Source organism: Gymnoscopelus braueri (assembly GCF_963280865.1).
Source record: "Gymnoscopelus braueri genome assembly, chromosome: 23".
Lineage (NCBI taxonomy): Eukaryota > Metazoa > Chordata > Actinopteri > Myctophiformes > Myctophidae > Gymnoscopelus > Gymnoscopelus braueri.
In genome coordinates this window covers 7,937,518-7,955,941 of record NC_137625.1, presented here as the reverse complement: position 1 = coordinate 7,955,941, position 18,424 = coordinate 7,937,518, and the positions used below count along the sequence as shown (strand labels likewise).

Below are 18,424 nucleotides of genomic sequence, written 5' to 3'. Positions count from 1 at the left end.
TGTATTAACATTCTCTACCATTACGGTTTGGTTAAAACAACGCCTTTTCATTCAATTAAGTTGACAAAAGACAAAGACAAGCTAAACTCACCTTTAATCAGCATCCGTTTGTGTCGGACACCGCCCGGCCTGTGGAGACGGAAATGCTGCCTGAATTAGATGACCTACATAGGAGAGGGAGAGGAGCATGAGCAATCCACGAGGAAGATACTCCAGAGATGGTGCGCACACGCACACACACACACACACACACACACACACGCACACACAGTCAGTTCTCTTTAACCCATTAAGACCTGAGGCAATATAAAAAAAAAAATCTAAATCCTAACAGTTTTTGAAAAAAAATCTAAAACATTTTTTTTTCAAGATTTTTCAAAAATAGCAGATCTACAAGCTCGTAGCGCGGCACTCGGTGCCGCGCTATGAGCTTGTATATCTGCTATTTTTGAATAGCCAAAGAAATCTAAAGTGACACAGATGCGTTCCAGGTATTAATGGGTTAAGTGGACACGATGAGATGGTGTTTGACACGCAGAGCTGGCGGCAACCAGCCAAGCGTTCAACAACCAACACAGTAAAATCATCAGATCATTCAACCCTGAGAGGGTAGACATTTGTACCCCTGGGGGGAGGAGGAGCAGGGCGGGGATGGTGATATTTGTCACTGCGCGTATACTCCTACGGGCTGGGGCGGCACCTGTCAGCAGGGAGTGTTGGGCGGGAGGAGTAGGACGAAGGCCCTACGTCCTCCCGGTGGAGGCTCCTCACTGGCAGGTGAGGTGAGTCAGTAGTAGGAATACAACAGCAGTGACAACAACACAAATGTGTGAGGGGCGGAAAATTGCCATGGCAACGAAAAATGGGTGAAAAGCAAAAAAAAAAAAAAAAAGTGTACCCTTTCAGAGTAACAGACCTGTAAAGATCCATTTTGGACCCTGTCAGAATTGAATTACCCGAGGAATGAAAGCCACGGGGCACCCAGTGCTGTGACCAGCTCTACACCAATGTTACTTACCCCATTAAGACCTGAGGCCGCTTCTAAACATTTTCTAAATCCTAACAGTTTTTCGGAAAAAAATGTAAAAAAAATATTTTCACGATTTTTCAAAAATAGCAGATCTACAAGCTCGTAGCGCGGCACTCGGTGCCGCGCTATGAGCTTGTATATCTGCTATTTTTGAATAGCCTAAAGAAATCTAAAAGTGACACAGATGCGTTCCAGGTATTAATGGGTTAACAACAAGCTACACGTATCTAACATGACACGTTGGAATGTTATGCACTAGCTTAAAGGTGCAGTAAGTGATTTTCTTTTGTTAGTGACTGTGTTCAACAGCTCTATATTCTGATGGCAATCACTGAGAGTGTTTGTTCAGTAACAGGGGTCTGCCCGTCGTCTCTCTCCAGCTCTTTAGTAAACAGAAAATGCATTTTCAGGTTGGGATACCGATGTCATCCAATCAGGATAGGGAACTTGGAAGTGACGACACAAAGACATGAAAAGACAAAATTGGAATAAATAAAATAAAATTCAAGCTGATAAGTGTGTACTCTCTTTCCTGAATCGATGAAACAACCCACCTGAAAATGTATTTTCTGTTAAAGAGCTGGAGAGATGGGGAGATCCCCATTACTGACCAAAATGATTACTATCTCAACATATAACTTTTACTTTTTAACAAAACAAAAAAACTAGGGCAAGTATATGTTACCCTACCTGACAAGGTAGGGCAACATATGCTTGGGTAAAAATCTATTTCTTTTTTAAAATATAATGATATGCAAACTGCTTAAAATTATCACCTGCACGGAATTTATTGAGAGAAAGTAGCTCATAACATGTCTATGGTGGATTTTTATAAAACAAAACCTTTGCAGGTAGAAAGAGGACAATTCAAGCTTTCCGTACAGCTGCAATGTTTGTGAGTTTAAATGTCATGTACTGTAATACAATCAGATAGGACTTTTCTGTGTGGATGTATGGGCTGTCAAGGGTTGGTATTGCAACTCTAGATTCCAGATATTAAAAATAGGATCTAAGAGTTGCTTGCAGCTATGGGTTAACACAGCCACACGTTTCATTCAATCACTAATGTCAAAATATCCTCAGCCATAGATACCAAGGTATAGCTTCAATATTACCTAAATATTTTTACTATTAAAGTAACAAGTAGTTTCACTATTTGAAAGAGAGCTTTTTAAAGCCCTCTTTTAGTGCAGCTCAGTTACTTTTCATTTAGAGTAGAAGTTTACATAGACACTTGGACACACTTAAGCCCCATTTCGTACTATTTGTGCCATTTTCGAACAATTGTGACATTTTTTTTAAAGATGTCATCATGGCCACAACAAGCTGTTGAACTTGAAAGAAGTAGAAGTTTTCCATAATAACCTCTAAGAATATAAGCACACGCAAACATAACGTATTTGTTATCATTATATTATTATTATTATTATTACTAATATTATGTATTATTATATTATTGTTGTCCATGTGTTGTTGATGGAACTGAGTTAGCGAGTTAGCCAACAATGGCTAGCATAGTAAACCATAGACAGGCGATAATAGCCTGGGAAGGTATGATAATAAATGCTAATATTATACAGTAATAATGTGATATGAAGACGGTAAAGATTTACATTTAAAAAGCCAGATAATGAACAGAAACAAACCTGAAACAAACGCAGCTGCTCTAAACCTCGCGTCTCCAGGCTCTCTCCTCAGCAGCACCTGTGGAAAGCCTGGTTTCTATTTCTGCTCAGTGCTCTGATCCGGTATAGAGCCCGCTTTTCCGTATCCGGGCATTTCCACGCACACACACATGCATGCACTGTTTCCATATCCGCTTTGCAGACAGACCGGATCAGCCAGTCTAAAGCTACTCGGACGTCAGCCCACCGGTAACCGGCCGTCTGTTTGATTGGTTACGAAACCCTTTTACGTCATCTCAGTAGCTGATCGGAACCAACGTCTACAGGGGCCTAGCGCCACCTATTGGACCTCAAATGAAAATGATGAAATCTCTGTCCTCAATGGTAGTACAACGGGTTAGCATTAAAATCGTGCACTTTTTGTAAAGAAGCGTGAAACTTTTAGCCTGGTAAACCCTCCCTCCGGAAATCTCATTTCTATTTGATTCCAGGCTATAAATGAGATTTCCGGAGGGAGGGTTTACCAGGCTATGAAACTTTGGGTTCTGGCAATCTCCAAACCTCTCCAGAAAACACCACTCAGTCAGATCTGACTTCCCTCCACATCTGAAAATAAACATTATGGCATACCAACTATGCTGAAAGTCTCATGCTTCTTACAAAAAGTGCACCATTTTGCCAAAAAATGGGAGCTTATCCATGGGTTGACCAATGAATCTAAAATTGCACACAGGCATAATGCAAACTAAGGGAGTGAGGAAGCCGATTCTTCACCTTTACCAAATTTAAGCTGTTTATTAACATTTATGCAATCTGGTAATTCGGTAAAAAAACAAAAACAACAACAACAACAATATTGCAGGATCTGTCTCGAGAGATGATCATTTCTGTGAACTCTCCCCCCCAGGGGGGAGTGACTCAGGGGCAAAAAAACATTTTAGACATAGGCCTAATAGTTGTTTTGTAGTCCCTGCATAACACTAAATAATTATATGTAGCATGATATGTTGCATTAGGTGTGAGTTGCATTCAGATTTGAGCATCAGTGTAAGGGCTGATATAGCATTCATAGGACCATATCTATCTGTGTGGTGAGACTGTACTTTAGCTATAAATTCATGTAGGCCTAATCTTGAGAGATTATCTTGTAGTGTGTGATGATACCAGATTTCAAAATCGTTTAAGACTGAAAAAGTCTTGTAGTGTAAGGCCAGCTTTAGGTGTAACGTGAGAGGAGGGGGCACTTAAAAGGGTGGTGGGCACTAGAGAAATCTGGTAACCACATTTTGGGAAGACTGGGCACCAGAAAAGGTGGGCACTGGGAAAAGTGGGCACTATGGAAAAGTGGGCACTATGGAAATGTGGGCGCCTGGAAGAGTGGGCACTTTGGGGGGGAGAAGAGTGGGCACTAGGGAAATCTGGGCACCAGGAAGACTGGGCACCTGGAAAACTGGGCACTAGGAGGAGTGGGCATTAGGTGCACTAGTCACTATAGTGCACTGCCTGTGAGACTGTGCTGTCACACGCTCAGTAGTCCGCTGTAGTTTTTGTCACGATTAAAATAATAATAATTGTTTTCATTTGTTGCATAGATGTTTATCATGTTCTGTCCATATACTGTAGGCTACATGCTCACCTAACCAATAATCAGAAAGCGTGAACAATGCCTGTACGTAACGACTATGGTCCTCTGTGTGTGCATGAATGGGAGTGCGCGTGCAGCCGTGCACAAACATGTTCTTGGTTTGGGGGCTGAAATAGTAAACTTGTGTAAACTTGTGTTACATGACGTCTTTGCATTGGCTTAATAACACATAACATATAAAGACAATGTTTCAGTAGTTTGTTGTTGTTCCATTCATGCTCATTCTTTCAATGTATTTGGATGAACAAATGCTGTGATCAAACATGCTAATGGCCACCTATTAACTGGCATTGACAGCTAGATCACCTGTGAATGATTACATTATCATAGCTTGTTTTTTGTGGAAGGAATAATCTGTACCAATGATGGTGGCTCATTTGCAATAGCTTGATCTATTGCTATATGACACCGCAGACTAAACATTTTTGACTGAAAATGTAAATAAATAATCCAAGCAGGTATTAATGGAGTTCCGAATGAAATGCAGTCCATTTCCAAATTAACACACAGGGTGATGGTGTGTAGTCTACAGTCAGGTCTTCTGCACAGTCTTTCTCCCTCTCTTCTCTTTCACTGTCATGCAGTTCACATGTTTCCAAGCTAGACTGATGAAGTTCTGTTAAATCTTGATCCTATTTTAATTAATAAACAATTTCCAGGAACCAGCTAACTCCCACATGTTCATTTTTCAGGAAATAAAAAAAAGTGGAGTTAGGTTGTTCATCATTGATAAGAACAGCTGAATGGACCTCCAAGCTCACAATGAGGTTGGAGGTCAAAAGGGGATGGAGCCTGGAGTCAGCAAAACCAGCTAACTCCACCCCCTGTAGTGGAGTTAGCTGGTTTAGCAGAAAGTTTGAGGATCCAATGGAGTTAGCTGGTTTTGTCAGAAGTGCTTTTTAATGCTTTTAATTGGTTCAGTATTTTATTTTACCAACACACAGACGTAAAGGGTGTTCAATGGCCCTGATTAATGGAAAAAATGCAAAAGCGTCAAAATGGAGTTGGCTGGTGGACAGCAACAATTTATATAGTACATTTCTCAACAACGTTACACAGTGCTTGTACAGATAGAACCAACAATTAATCAAAAATACAATGTTAATGCAATAAACAATAATGAGATATATCAGACAACAGAGCAGTGAAACAATAACATCAAATGAACATACATACTGTAGGTTGAATTTGAAGCAGGTGCTTGCCGTTTTAGGGGGACAAAGGGCCTTGTTTTAAATGGGGTTTTAAAATAGATTTAAAACTGGATAGTGGGCTAGTTAGCTTGAGGTCCTCTGGCAGGTCATTTCAGATTATAGGGGCCTTGGTACCAAAAGCCCAGTCACTTTTGGTCAAAACGCCAAAAGTACAATATTTCTATTAGAAATCACGTGCTTGCAAAAACTGAACAAAATAAAAGTAAATGTAAATGTATATACTTAGTTACTGTCAACCCACTGAACACCATTCCCAGTTTAAAATACAAAACTCCAATTGATTAGATTAGGGTGTATTATGTATTAGGCCTGCACCAGGTCTCATGCACAGACCAGTGCACATGAAACGCAGAACACCAGGTCATAAATGCACCAGGTCATAAATAACAGCACTCCAGCAACTGCCAAAGTAAAAAAAAAAATACAATAAAATAAAATAAAATACAGTCTTTATCAAATGCAAAACATTTTCAGTGAACACAAATCCTAAGACTTCAGGTGCCCACTCTTTCTGGTGCCCACATTTTGCTAGTGCCCACTCTTCCTAGTACCCAGTCTGCCTGGTGCCCACTCTTCTTGGTGCCCACTCTTCTCCCCCCAAAGTGCCCACTCTTCCTAGTGCCCAGATTTCCTTAGTGCCCACTCCTCTCCCCACCAAAGTGGCCACTCTTCCGGGTGCCCACATTTCCTAGTGCCCACTCTTCCAAGGTGCCCATTTTTCCCTAGTGCACAGAATGTTTTGGTGCCCACCTTTCCTGTTACCCTTTCAAGTGAGGTCACACTGCGACACCACACTGTTAATCCGGGCCTAAGGAGGGGTGTTGCTTTCGTCTGGTTTGTTTGTTATCAACTTCAAAGGAAAATGGCTCCAGGAAATGACATGAAATGTACAGGAAAGATGGGAAATGGTCCCTGGACTCTCTGAGGATTCCGCCTTGCCAGTTAGGGATTTTACTGTTGGTTCTCCACCGCACTCAAAACTACAGTGGAAAGCCCCTATAAGTTGGTCCAGCAGGCTCTCATAGGCTTCAATGCATTCCATCGAACATCTGGCTCCAGTTTGCCTCTCAGTTCATCCAGGACCTTGTATTGGAGAGTTCCGCCAATGAGGGGGCAGAAACAGCGCCGGTCATGTAAACTGTGGTTCATGTAAACTGTAAATAGTTACAAGGAGCTGTAGACTTCAGTGCATTCCATAAACGTCCGGTTTAGGGCTTTGTCACTATTCGCCAATAGACGGCTATGTAGAAATCCTGGCCCGATGAAGTGAACCCAAGTGTCAGAACTCTCTCTCTCTATGGGTCTGAGTTCATCTATCCCTCGCATGCCACTGGCGTAGAACAGTGGCGGGAAAAAATGGGGGCGACTGGGTTTTGGGGCGACCGTTCCGGTTACCTTTCCTATAAAATAAAATGATAAGCACTGGCTTAGAATGTGTATCCTTAGTTACATATTTGCTGGGACATGTTAGGCCTAGTAATGGGGAGTGTTTTCAGTGCGAGCAACAGTAACCTGAGATCTGTGGGTGTGGTTCCTCCTTGTCTGTCTGACTGTAGCTGTCCTCACTATTCACTGAGGAATTACATTGTGAACAGCTGCATGAGAAAACTCCTCCGAATAATCTATCAACGTAACTGAACACAACTCGACTCAATTGAACTCAATTGAATTCTATTAGATAATAGACTGTCGGTAGACTAGTTGATTTACGGGTCTTGATAAATTCTGAACCGGGCTTGGATTCCCATCTGTAGGTCTAGGAGAACATCACCACAAGCTATTTTATCCACAGCACTGTCAGGTGAGACATTTCACTGTTATCTCTCTCTCACACACACACACACACACACACACACACACACACACACACACACACACACACACACACACACACACACACACACACACACACACACACACACACACACACACACACACACACAACAGTATGTGCCTCACACATTGCACTCCACTTTCGCTTTCACTTAAAGGTTGGTCAACGTGCTGCTGGGTCACTCAGAGCACGCTGGCCTGTCACTGTACATCGTTTGTGGTGCTGAACCATTCACCTTATTGATGCATCTGGGGGGGGGGGGGGGGGGGGTCCAAGGGGGTCCTTCAACAAAAGTTTCTAGATGATGCATAAGTTACGGAATTCCTTTCTGGAGTTTTTTTTTGGGTGTGTGCCCCCACCGTCCACACATAGATAGGCCTACAGGTTTTTTGGTTGAATGTGAGGTTATATTACTGCTCCCTCGAATAAACCCACACATTGCCCAGAAAAGCCGCATTGGCTTGTTTCAAATGTGGTCCTCACATACTCAATTCATGGAGAATTGACCTGTAGCCTAAGGGTCCAATTGGGTCCATTTGGAACCCCCCAAGGAACCTGGTGGTCCCCTGACCCCACTTTGAGAACCACTGCCCTAGATCGGATCACATGAATCTTATGAGCTCATGTGAAGTAGTGTCTTCTGATTAATTTAGTAAAGAATTCTGGGCATGTCGGTCTCTCTCTGCTAAATAACCATCTGTGTATGTGTTTATGTGTCTGATTTGACCAAATTGTGTTTATATTATGAAATATTGCTTAGCTCCAACTTGTAATAACTTTAGTTTGAGTATTTATTAAGGTTTTGAGGCCTATCAGGCTCGAAGCCTTATTGCATTCCTTGGCTTTCTTCTTCCGCCGTTTTTTCAGTTCTGGCCTAACCGTGTGGTAACTTTTTACGAAACTCGGCAATATGGTAGAGGGCTATGCCAAACGGCTAAGAAACGAAACTCACAACTATTGGCCAAAGGGTGGCGCTATTTCACTCAATTGACTTTGAACAGGTACAACTCATGCCCTGTTTGACCTACAGCCATGAAACTTCGATACACACATGCGTCTCCTCATGCCTAACAACTTTCATGACTTCTGACCTTTAGATTTCCCACCATTTTGAATTATATGAAAAACAGTAAAAATCGATCTCCTCCTTGAGCACGAAACGTTTTACACATGAACTTTGGACCTATGCCGACAAACGTGAGCAAGCGGATTTTCCATAAGTGAAAACGTTAAGCTTTTATAAGCCAATGAATATTGCAGTTTTATGAACATTATTCGTCTGCCCCTAACACGTACATGCAGACTCACATTTGTTTGAAACTTTGCAATAATGTAGAGGGTCATTCCAAGTATCACTGAAACCAATCTTACTCCAATTGGTCAAAGGGGGGCGCTATAGCAATTTTTTGAAAATGCAAAATTTAAACAGGCAAAAGTCATGCCTCGTTTGGCCGACAGCCGTGAAACTTGCTTACACATGTGCCTTGACTCATGAGGAACACATCTATCACTTTGACCAGTAAGCTCCGCCCTTAGATTTTAGCCATATTGAGCAGTTTGAAAAACATTTAAACCCAGGATTTCTGAGCAATTTGCGTGAAACTGTGTCAAATGTGTGAGCTCCTTTTTCACCAGTTCAGGTCTGTTGGTCCAATGGCTTGATCGCTTAATCATCTGCCTTGAAACCACAGGGTTGCCGTTTAGAGTCCCACCTCATGCAGACTTCATCTCAATTGCATTGCACACAACATGACTGTGTCAATGAATAAATGTGCAATGAAACGCTTATTTGAGAGTAGTTATTTTCAATGTATGACGTACTTCATTCCCCCTTTTGTTTTGTTTTGTTGCGTTCTCCTTTTTCACTGACTAAGGCTGTGGATTGAATAGCTCGATCAGTAAAGTGTTAGCCTCATGTTCCGAAGGTCCCCGGTTCAAACCCCACTCATTACAGTTTACATTTAAATTGCATTGTACAAAACATGACCTTGTTAATTCAGACATGTGCAATGTTTAAACAATAACATGAAATGCTTTTTTGAGAGTAGTTGTTTTTTATGTATGACATACTTTCTTGTGAAAATAGCCGATCTACAATCTCACACCTTTTCAGATAGCAACGCGTTGTGAGCTTGTAGATCGACTATTTTCACTAGATTCCATTCCGAGGAGACAAAAAAAAACTTTATTGGTAAATGTTTTGTGAACCAGTGATCTATGCAGCGCGCGTGCATGCAGAACCCTCGCGCGAATTTTTTTTGCGGTTCTGGGCGGATTGGGTTCGTTTTTTTCGCGGTTCTGGGCGGATTGGGTTCGTTTTTTTTCCAGTTTTTGGTTTCTTTATTTTGGTTTTAGGGTTAGGATTATTAGTTAGGTTAGGGTTATGTTATTTAATTCATATTTTAGCCTGATTTTACCAATTTATTATCACAAAAAACTATTCCTGCCTAATAAAATATTCAAACAAAATGGGTTTATACTAATGTATTTTGTGGATTATATAAGACAACAACTAGACGGTTAATTTCGCGGATTTGGGTACTTTATATTGTTTTTTTTGTTACTTTATTTCGGGTTTAGGGTTAGGGTTAGGGTTAGATTAGGGTTATGTTATTTAATTCTTTTTTTTTGCGGTTAATTTCGTGGATTTGGGTACTTTATTTTCGTTTTTTTGTTACTTTAATTCGGGTTTAGGGTTAGGGTTAGGGTTATGTTGTTTAATTCTTATTTTTTCAATTGGGTGCCCCTGATTACTCAATAAAAATACCTTAAAATTATACTCGAGTACAGTACTTGAGTACATGTACTTAGTTACTTTCCACCACTCACTCTCACTGTCAGCGTTAGATTAAAATTACTTACTCACCTTGTGCAAAGATTGTCTTGGTTTCAGAGAGCAGAGCATGGTGGTAAATATGAACTTTTGCCCCAAACTTTAAGTCTCTATATTCCATATGTCCACGTCTGTGTGTTGCTGTTGTTTAGTGTGTGAGAGGAACGTAGGAACGTATTCAAGCAAGCGGCCACAGAAGTCTGTTTCCTTTCAAAGCGATGTGCATTTCAAAATGAGAGGTTTTTTAAATCTATACATGAAATGTGTTATAATTCAACACACGTTTTATTTTGAAATACTACTGAAAATAGAAGTAGCCGGGTAGCGTAGTTGAAACTACTTCACACGCTATTTTTTCCTGGAGGCCATGCATTTATAGGGTAGCAACATTAACAAACACATGAGTCTATACATGTAACAATGCTCTAGTCAAGAGCTCATCCAACTGAACTACCCAGACACAAGACGCAATTACATAAACATTATATGAACGTGCAACTTTTACACAACAGATTATTTTTTTTACATCACTCTCCGATTTCATCCAAAAAAATCTAAGCTGTGTGATATATACATTTTGAGTTAAGACCATTAATATCAACCCATGTCCCTCTGCACTCTAGCAATCAGTGCACCTGGTGATACCTAGCCTGTCAGTCATTGGCTCCTCAATGGTGCTGAAAAGTAACTATTTACATTTACTCAAGTACCAATACAAGTGATTACAAAGCACAGTACAATTTTGAGGTACTTTTACTTTACTTTTCATTTGTGTTACTTCTACTATACTACAATTACAGCATAATATGACAGCTTTAGTTACTTGTCACTTTGCAGATTTAATTATTAATACAACACCTACAGTAACCACATACAGCCGGTCTACAATGTGACGCGTTATGAGCTTGTAGATATATAATAAGCAATCCATGCTGTATGATAACTTACCACACATGAAATCCAATTCTGTCTATCCAATGGCTCAGCCAGTACACTGTCTACCTGCAGGTCTGTAGGTCCCTAGCCTGGTAAACCCCCCTCCCTCCGGAAATCTCATTTGCATTTGGTTTCAGGAAGGAGGGTCTGGGATTGCTCACAGAGTAAAGCTGCCCGAACCACTGCGCATACGAACCAATCAGCGGCTGCTAGGGGCGGGATCATCCAATCACCTGCCTAGTAGCTTGAAAAAATGAAACTCCGTCTGTCATCGATTCTGCGCCCGGAGTCTCAGATGCAAGTACGCTGTGAAACAAAATGTGTGTCGCAAGCTTCTTCCATTTGACGGAGTGAGGTTAGTAGGTCCCTGGTTCAAACCCCAATTTAACCAGTCCAAATATAATTTACTGAACAAAAATCATGACTTTGTTAATTAATTCATGTTCACTTTTTAAAGACAATATGAAATGGCATTTTGACAGTATTTGTTTGTCAATCTTCTGACACATGTTCTTGTAGAAGAGTCATCCTAGTGTGCAACACTCCCCCTGGCCTATTCCCATGGATTGGATCCACCCACCTCACCTGCTGTCAGCCTGTCACTCCCTCTCAATCCATAATCACACCTGCCCTCACTCACTCCTCATTAGTCTCTCCTTTTCTCTCTCTCTCTCTCTCTCTCTCTCTCTCTCTCTCTCTCTCTCTCTCTCTCTCTAACTGTCGCTCTCTCTCTCTAACTGTCTCTAACTGTCTCTCTCTCTCTCTCTCTCTCTCTCTCTCTCTCTCTCTCTCCCTCTCTCCCTCTCCCTCTCTCCCTCTCTCTCTCCCTCGAAACCGCTTGCTGCTGCTTGCAGCTATATTTTTATGTATTACTTATTGTAGTTGAAGTGCTGAGCATGAGGTTTTACTGCTTCCTCGAATAAACCATATATACAGTATATGAGGCTGTGTTGTTTTCTTTCAAAAACTGAAACAATATACTGAAGCCCTTCATGCAACTAATCCCTTCTCTTTTCCTTCAATTATACTCTTAGATCAACTAACATGGCAACCACAGAATCTTCTGCCGTCTACCCCAACTACGAAGACTACAGCCCGTGTGAATATGGAGATTATGGATCTGACTTTCTACCAGTGCTCTATTCTCTCTTCTTTGTCCTGGGATTTCTAGGGAATGTGTTTGTCGTCTGGGTCAAAATATTTGGGGAGGGGATCCATACCATGACTGATGTGTGCCTCCTCAACCTGGCCCTCGCTGACCTTCTCCTAGTGTGCACCCTTCCCTTCCTAGCCCACCAAGCCACCGACCAGTGGCCGTTTGGGGATGCTATGTGCAAGGTGGTCCTCGGTGCTTACCTTATTGGCTTTTACTGCGGGATCTTTTTCATCATCGTGATTAGTGTTGACTGGTACCTGGCTATAGTGCATGTATTTTCTGCACCAAAAACACGAAAAGGCTGTGTTGGAATAACTGTAGCTGCTGTTATATGGTTTGCTGGAATTGTCGCCTCTTTTCCAGAACTGACTTTATTTAAGGTACAAAGGTCCCAAAATTCGAACAAAACTTTCTGTGCTCCCTTATACTATAAGAATCGTGACAAAACTTTCGCGGACAATCACTTCTGGGATAACTTCGGCTTTTTCAAAATGAACATTCTAGGCTTACTGATTCCGATGGCCATCATGGGGTTTTGCTACACCAGGATCATTTGTGTGCTCCGAGTGAACCGAACACCCATGAAACGAAACGCAATCCGCTTGGCTCTTGTTGTTGTAGCTGCGTTTTTCTGCTGCTGGACGCCCTATAATGTTGCTTCCTTCTTCAAAGCCTTGGAGTTCCTTGGTGTCTATACAGGATGTACGCGCAGCAAGGCAATCAGATTGACTTTACAAATCACAGAGGTCATTGCTTACTCTCACAGCTCTCTCAACCCCCTCCTGTATTTTTGTGTAGGGGGGAGGTTCAGGAGGAACCTCCTTAAGTTGATGGACAGTGCTCCATGTAGGCTGTGTCAGTTTATGTCCACCCTCATCCCTCTGAACAGAGTCCAAGAGCCTGATAATCCACAACAAACCCCCTGTGTGGGTGACAATTGTGAGGATTCAATTGCATTAAATCAAATCGAATGCATCAATTCTATGAATTAACTAGATTAATTAACCAATGTACTTTCATTTTCATTCTGACCACTGTGTTTTTAACAGTTTGGTATGTCCAAATATATGGTTTTCTATCTGGGCTTTTTAACTTTACTTGATAACATCTGTGTTCAGGCGTGGTCAGTTGTCTTTTGTAAATATATTTTCCATCAGTACCTACTGTAGTTTTGTTTTGTTACTCATAAGAAAAAGCTGCATTCATTTTCTCTTCTTGTACAGGAATGGATCATTCCGTAATATCCATGAACATTATATACCATCAGTGTGGTTTTATTTTGAGACACTTTCATTTTCTAACTCTCCTTAAGCAGCAGAGGCTCAGGAGGTATTCTATGTTGTAATAATTTAAGGTAGTATAAGTGACTTTTTAACAATTATATTGTTAAAAATAAGAATGTTAGTGTTAAATAGCTCTATATTGTGATAGTAATCATTGCAATAGAGTGTTAATAACAGGGATCTTCCTGTCTCTCCAGCTCTTAAGTAAACAGAAAATACATTTTCAGGTCGTGATAACAATTTCATCCAGACTGAACTCATAAGATACAGGATAAACAAATGAGACAATGACATGAACAAACATGCACTAATAGCAATGATTACTATGAGAATATAGTTTGAAATTTGTATTAAAATGTTAAAAATGTTTTTAACTGTGTAACTTTTTCAATTAATCAAAAGTATATTTCTTTATACAATATTTCAATGGTATAACCATTCCACATAAGTGTGTTTTTGTTTGTTTGTATTTTGTGTCCCAACACTCGTGCCAAAATGACAGGCACAGGAAATGTATCAAACACCTATTATTCATGTATTTTACATTTAATAAATCAGAATCATCAGAAACCAGAATCATCTTTATTGTCACATCACAGGTTTACAGGTGTAAAGAAGTGTGAAATTTGTTTTTGTACAAGCTCCATCATTTCTGTTGTTTTCAGTAAGAGAAAAAAAGAAGGGGAGAGCAGGCAGAAAATAAAGAAAAACTGTAATTTTAAGGATTGACAAACATCTACACATAGCATAATCCATCTGCTATATGTACATGAGGTTAGACATAAGGTAAGAGTGTCAGCATGTTACGACCGTATATGGAGTCTAGAGGCCAAGGAGTAACACCTAAGGTACCACAAACACAAGTAACGAAAAAAGGGTACATTTATTACTGAGCGAAGTTGTGGTTACAGAAACTGCATAGAAATGTCAATATAAATAGGGAAAACGTCAAACTTCAGGGTGGCCAAGGCCAAAACAACAAACAAAACACTCCACCCTACCTGAAAAGGAATCAAACTAAACTACACCAACCAAAACAAGAACGACACTCTACACTCCCTAATAAACATGTTCAAAAAGGGTATAAAGGAAATGGCAGCACACCCCTACCACGCTTCCCTGGTCTGTACTCTAAACACTAAGTATTAAAGTTACCTTAAGCACCAAGCATAAAGGTTTTGCACACAGCCTAAAGACTCAGAAACAGCACAACTAGATGCTAGCTACACAAAAAGGGTTCAGCAGCACATGGTGACGGATGGTAAAAAAGGGCTGAAGAGGAGCTTCTCCCAGGCTTTTATGCTGGCTGGGCTGATTGAGGATGAAGCCCAGGTGTGTCTCCAGACACCACCACTCCTCCAATCTCCACTCCACCCTCAATTACCAAATAGGGCACTGAAAACACTCAGAGGGTTAAAAACACAAAATGAGGCCACATAGGGCCGTAACACAGCACATTGTACATGAGATAAAGTGCAAACAGAGTATCAACACAAGTAAGATGCGCGAACGCTGGAAGCGAACGCAGCTCGAAAATATTGTGTATTTACGGACTTGTAATCCGTGTTATTTCACCGTGATGGGGAGAGAACATTGACATTGTGTGTGTGTGTGTGTGTGTGTGTGTGTGTGTGTGTGTGTGTGTGTGTGTGTGTGTGTGTGTGTGTTTTGCAGGCTGTTGTGCATTTTAATCAGAGCATTGTCTAAATTCCTGCACTCTGGCGCACTCTGGCGGCTGCACACAGGCAGTGCACGCACTTGAGTCACATGGGGGCGCGAGCCAATGAGAGCGCGGCTGCACACAGAGACACACACACACAACCCGAGCACGGTTACATAGTAAGCTCCACTTGGTCGGAGGCGCGGCGCGGCGCCTCCTTCCGCGTTCGCAATAATTTGTAAGTTCAACCACACAGTCCGCAAGGTTAACTTTAACAGATACAATCCACATGGTCTATGTCCAGCCAGGTGACAGGCTCACATAGAGTGGTAACTTACACAGGTAAAATCCACACCAAAGCCAGGCCTTGTTCAACCGTCTTAATTGAAGCCCTTGATACTATGGTATAGGCCTCCTTGCCTGGCCGCGGTCGTTGTAAGGGAACGCTGTAATGACAAGTGGAGCTACAAGGGGTGTAAAACAGACTACTAATGAATGTTACACCGTATGACTTTAACCAAAAACTATCATTTACAGCAGCGGTTCTCGACCTTTTCAGGGGAAGAGTGGGCACTTTGGGGGGGAGAAGAGGTGGCACTAGAGAAGAGTGGGCACCAGGAAGACTGGGCACCGGGAAGAAAAATGGGGGCGACAGGGTTTTGGGGCGACCGTTCCGGTTACCTTTCCTATAAAATAAAATGATAAGCACTGGCTTAGAATGTGTATCCTTAGTTACATATTTGCTGGGACATGTTAGGCCTAGTAATGGGGAGTGTTTTGAGTGCGAGCAACAGTAACCTGAGATCTGTGGGTGTGGTTCCTCCTTGTCTGTCTGACTGTAGCTGTTCTCACTAGTCACTGAGGAATTACATTGTGAACAGCTGCCTGAGAAAACTCAGTTTATCAACTTAACTGAACACAACTCACTATTGAATTCTATTAGATAATAGACTGTTCACACTAGTGATCTGATTTAGTGACTTGATTCTCGGATCCGCTAGACTTAAATTTGGAACCGGGCTTGGATTCCCATCCCTAGGACATCACCACGATCTGTTTTATCAACAGCACTGTCAGGTGAGACTTTCACTATTGTTTCACACACACACACGCACGCACACGCGCGCACACACACACACACACACACACACACACACACACACACACACACACACACACACACACACACACACACACACACACACACACACACACACACACACACACACACAAACACACACACAATATTCGTCGCACATTGCACTCCACTTTCGCTTTCCCTTTAAAAGTTGGTCAAATGTGCTGCTGGGTCACTCAGCGAGCTGGCCTGTTGCTGTTCATCGTCCGTGGCGCTGAACCATTCACCATATGGCATTTTGTGGTTCCACTCAAAAAGACTCCCATTAATTTTCCCCAAAGAGATTTCCAAAAATAATGATATCAATTCTTTTAAGTCTGGAACCAGGCCATCCAGGCTCCTGGTGAATCATGACCATAACAATTTGATTCTGTGATTTTTTTTTTGAAAAACGCAAAACAAAGGTATTTATTAAATATAGTATATCACATAATTAAATATTCTTTTTTTTTCTTCACAGAATCAAATGTTTTATGGTCATAATTCACCAGGAGCCTGGATGGCTTGATTCTAGGCTTAAAATAATTTATATCAATATTTTTGGAAATCTATGGAAAAAATGAATGGCATTTTTTTTTTGATGGGCGATATCGATATCCGATATAATAATTGCTGTTACGGCTGATAACCAATATAAACCGATTAATTCTGTTTAAAAATAATAATAATAATAATAATAATAATATTTTTTTCCATTCTGAAAAGGGCATATAAACACTGCCTCTTTATTCCAAAACTAGGGATGCACCGTTATTGAAATGTTGGCCCATATCCCAACATAAACAGCTTGAATGTAGTATATATTTGTAAAACACTGATATAATCTGCAGGCTTTTTCAGGCTTAAAAAAACTAAATCAACATAATTATTATAAAATAAAATATCGGATAAAACCGATATATTACTTTGATATCGGTTACCGATATTGCATTTTAAGGCCAACATCGTCTGATACCGATATGATGACCGATTAATTGTCCATCCCTAGTTTTTTTGAATGGAACCACAAAATGGCCACCACTGCTATGCCCTATTTATTGATGCATGTATATCAACGTAGATATTTACAGGGAGGTTGCAACAGTGAAAATGTGAGTGGGTTTCTAATTCTCTCATGTAGGCTATTTGAGAGAGTGAGTTGAAACTCTGTCACATCACACTGGGGAAGAGAAGCGGCCATCAGCTCATACGTCTTTCCATACAAATATTTTGCCGTCTGTTTACTGCGTTAAGCGCATAGTAACACAGGATGTGAACTAGGCCTTTAGACTAGAGATAGGCTGAACTTTCCAGTTATGAGTAGGGCCTAATTGGTCTTATGCGGCCGGTGGCCTGTGAACATAAAAGTTTCTATTCAGTCTGGCTGTGATATCTTATTTGGTTTGGAATGACATTTAAAAAACGTTTTTAGATGATGCATAACGGAATTGGAGTTTTTTTTAGGAGATGTTTGTTAACCCACCGGCCACCTCCCACACACACAGCTAGGTGTGATATGAGCCTTCTCTGAACTCTCTCTCTCTCTCTCTCTTTTAAATTTTAAAGACCCCTCTCTTTTCCTGCAATTACTCTTAGATCACCTACCATGGCAACCAATGAATCCTCTTCCGACTATGACTACCCCGACTACACCGAATACAACGACCTCCCATGTGAATATAAACGCCATGGATCCTACTTTCTACCAGGGCTCTATTCTCTCTTCTTTGTCCTGGGATTTCTAGGAAATGTGTTTGTCGTCTGGGTCAAAATATTTGTGGAGCGGATCCGTACCATGACTGATGTGTGCCTCCTCAACCTGGCCCTCGCTGACCTTCTCCTAGTGTGCACCCTTCCCTTCCTAGCCCACCAAGCCCGGGACCAGTGGCCGTTTGGGGATGCTATGTGCAAGCTGGTCCTCGGTGCTTACCTTATTGGCCTTTACTGCGGGATCTTTTTCATCATCCTGATGAGTGTTGACTGGTACCTGGCTATAGTGCACGTATTTTCTGCAACAGAAACAAGAACACGCTCTGTTGGAATGATTGTAGCTGCTGTTATATGGTTTGCTGGATTTCTCGCCTCTTTTCC

General features: G+C 41.3%; 1 pseudogene across 1 annotated transcript in view; it reads left to right on the top strand.

Moving 5' to 3' along the window:
• Positions 1–7,092: 7,092 nt before the first annotated feature.
• LOC308079237 overlaps positions 7,093–18,424 on the top strand; it is a 13,311-nt pseudogene continuing 1,979 nt past the window's right edge. The window contains exons 1-5 of the transcript XR_013935048.1: positions 7,093–7,315; positions 12,152–13,262; positions 14,745–14,888; positions 16,256–16,293; positions 17,930–18,424. The exon at positions 17,930–18,424 is cut by the window's right edge and continues 485 nt beyond it. The product of XR_013935048.1 is annotated as an uncharacterized misc_RNA (transcript). The remainder of the gene's footprint in view (positions 7,316–12,151; positions 13,263–14,744; positions 14,889–16,255; positions 16,294–17,929) is intronic.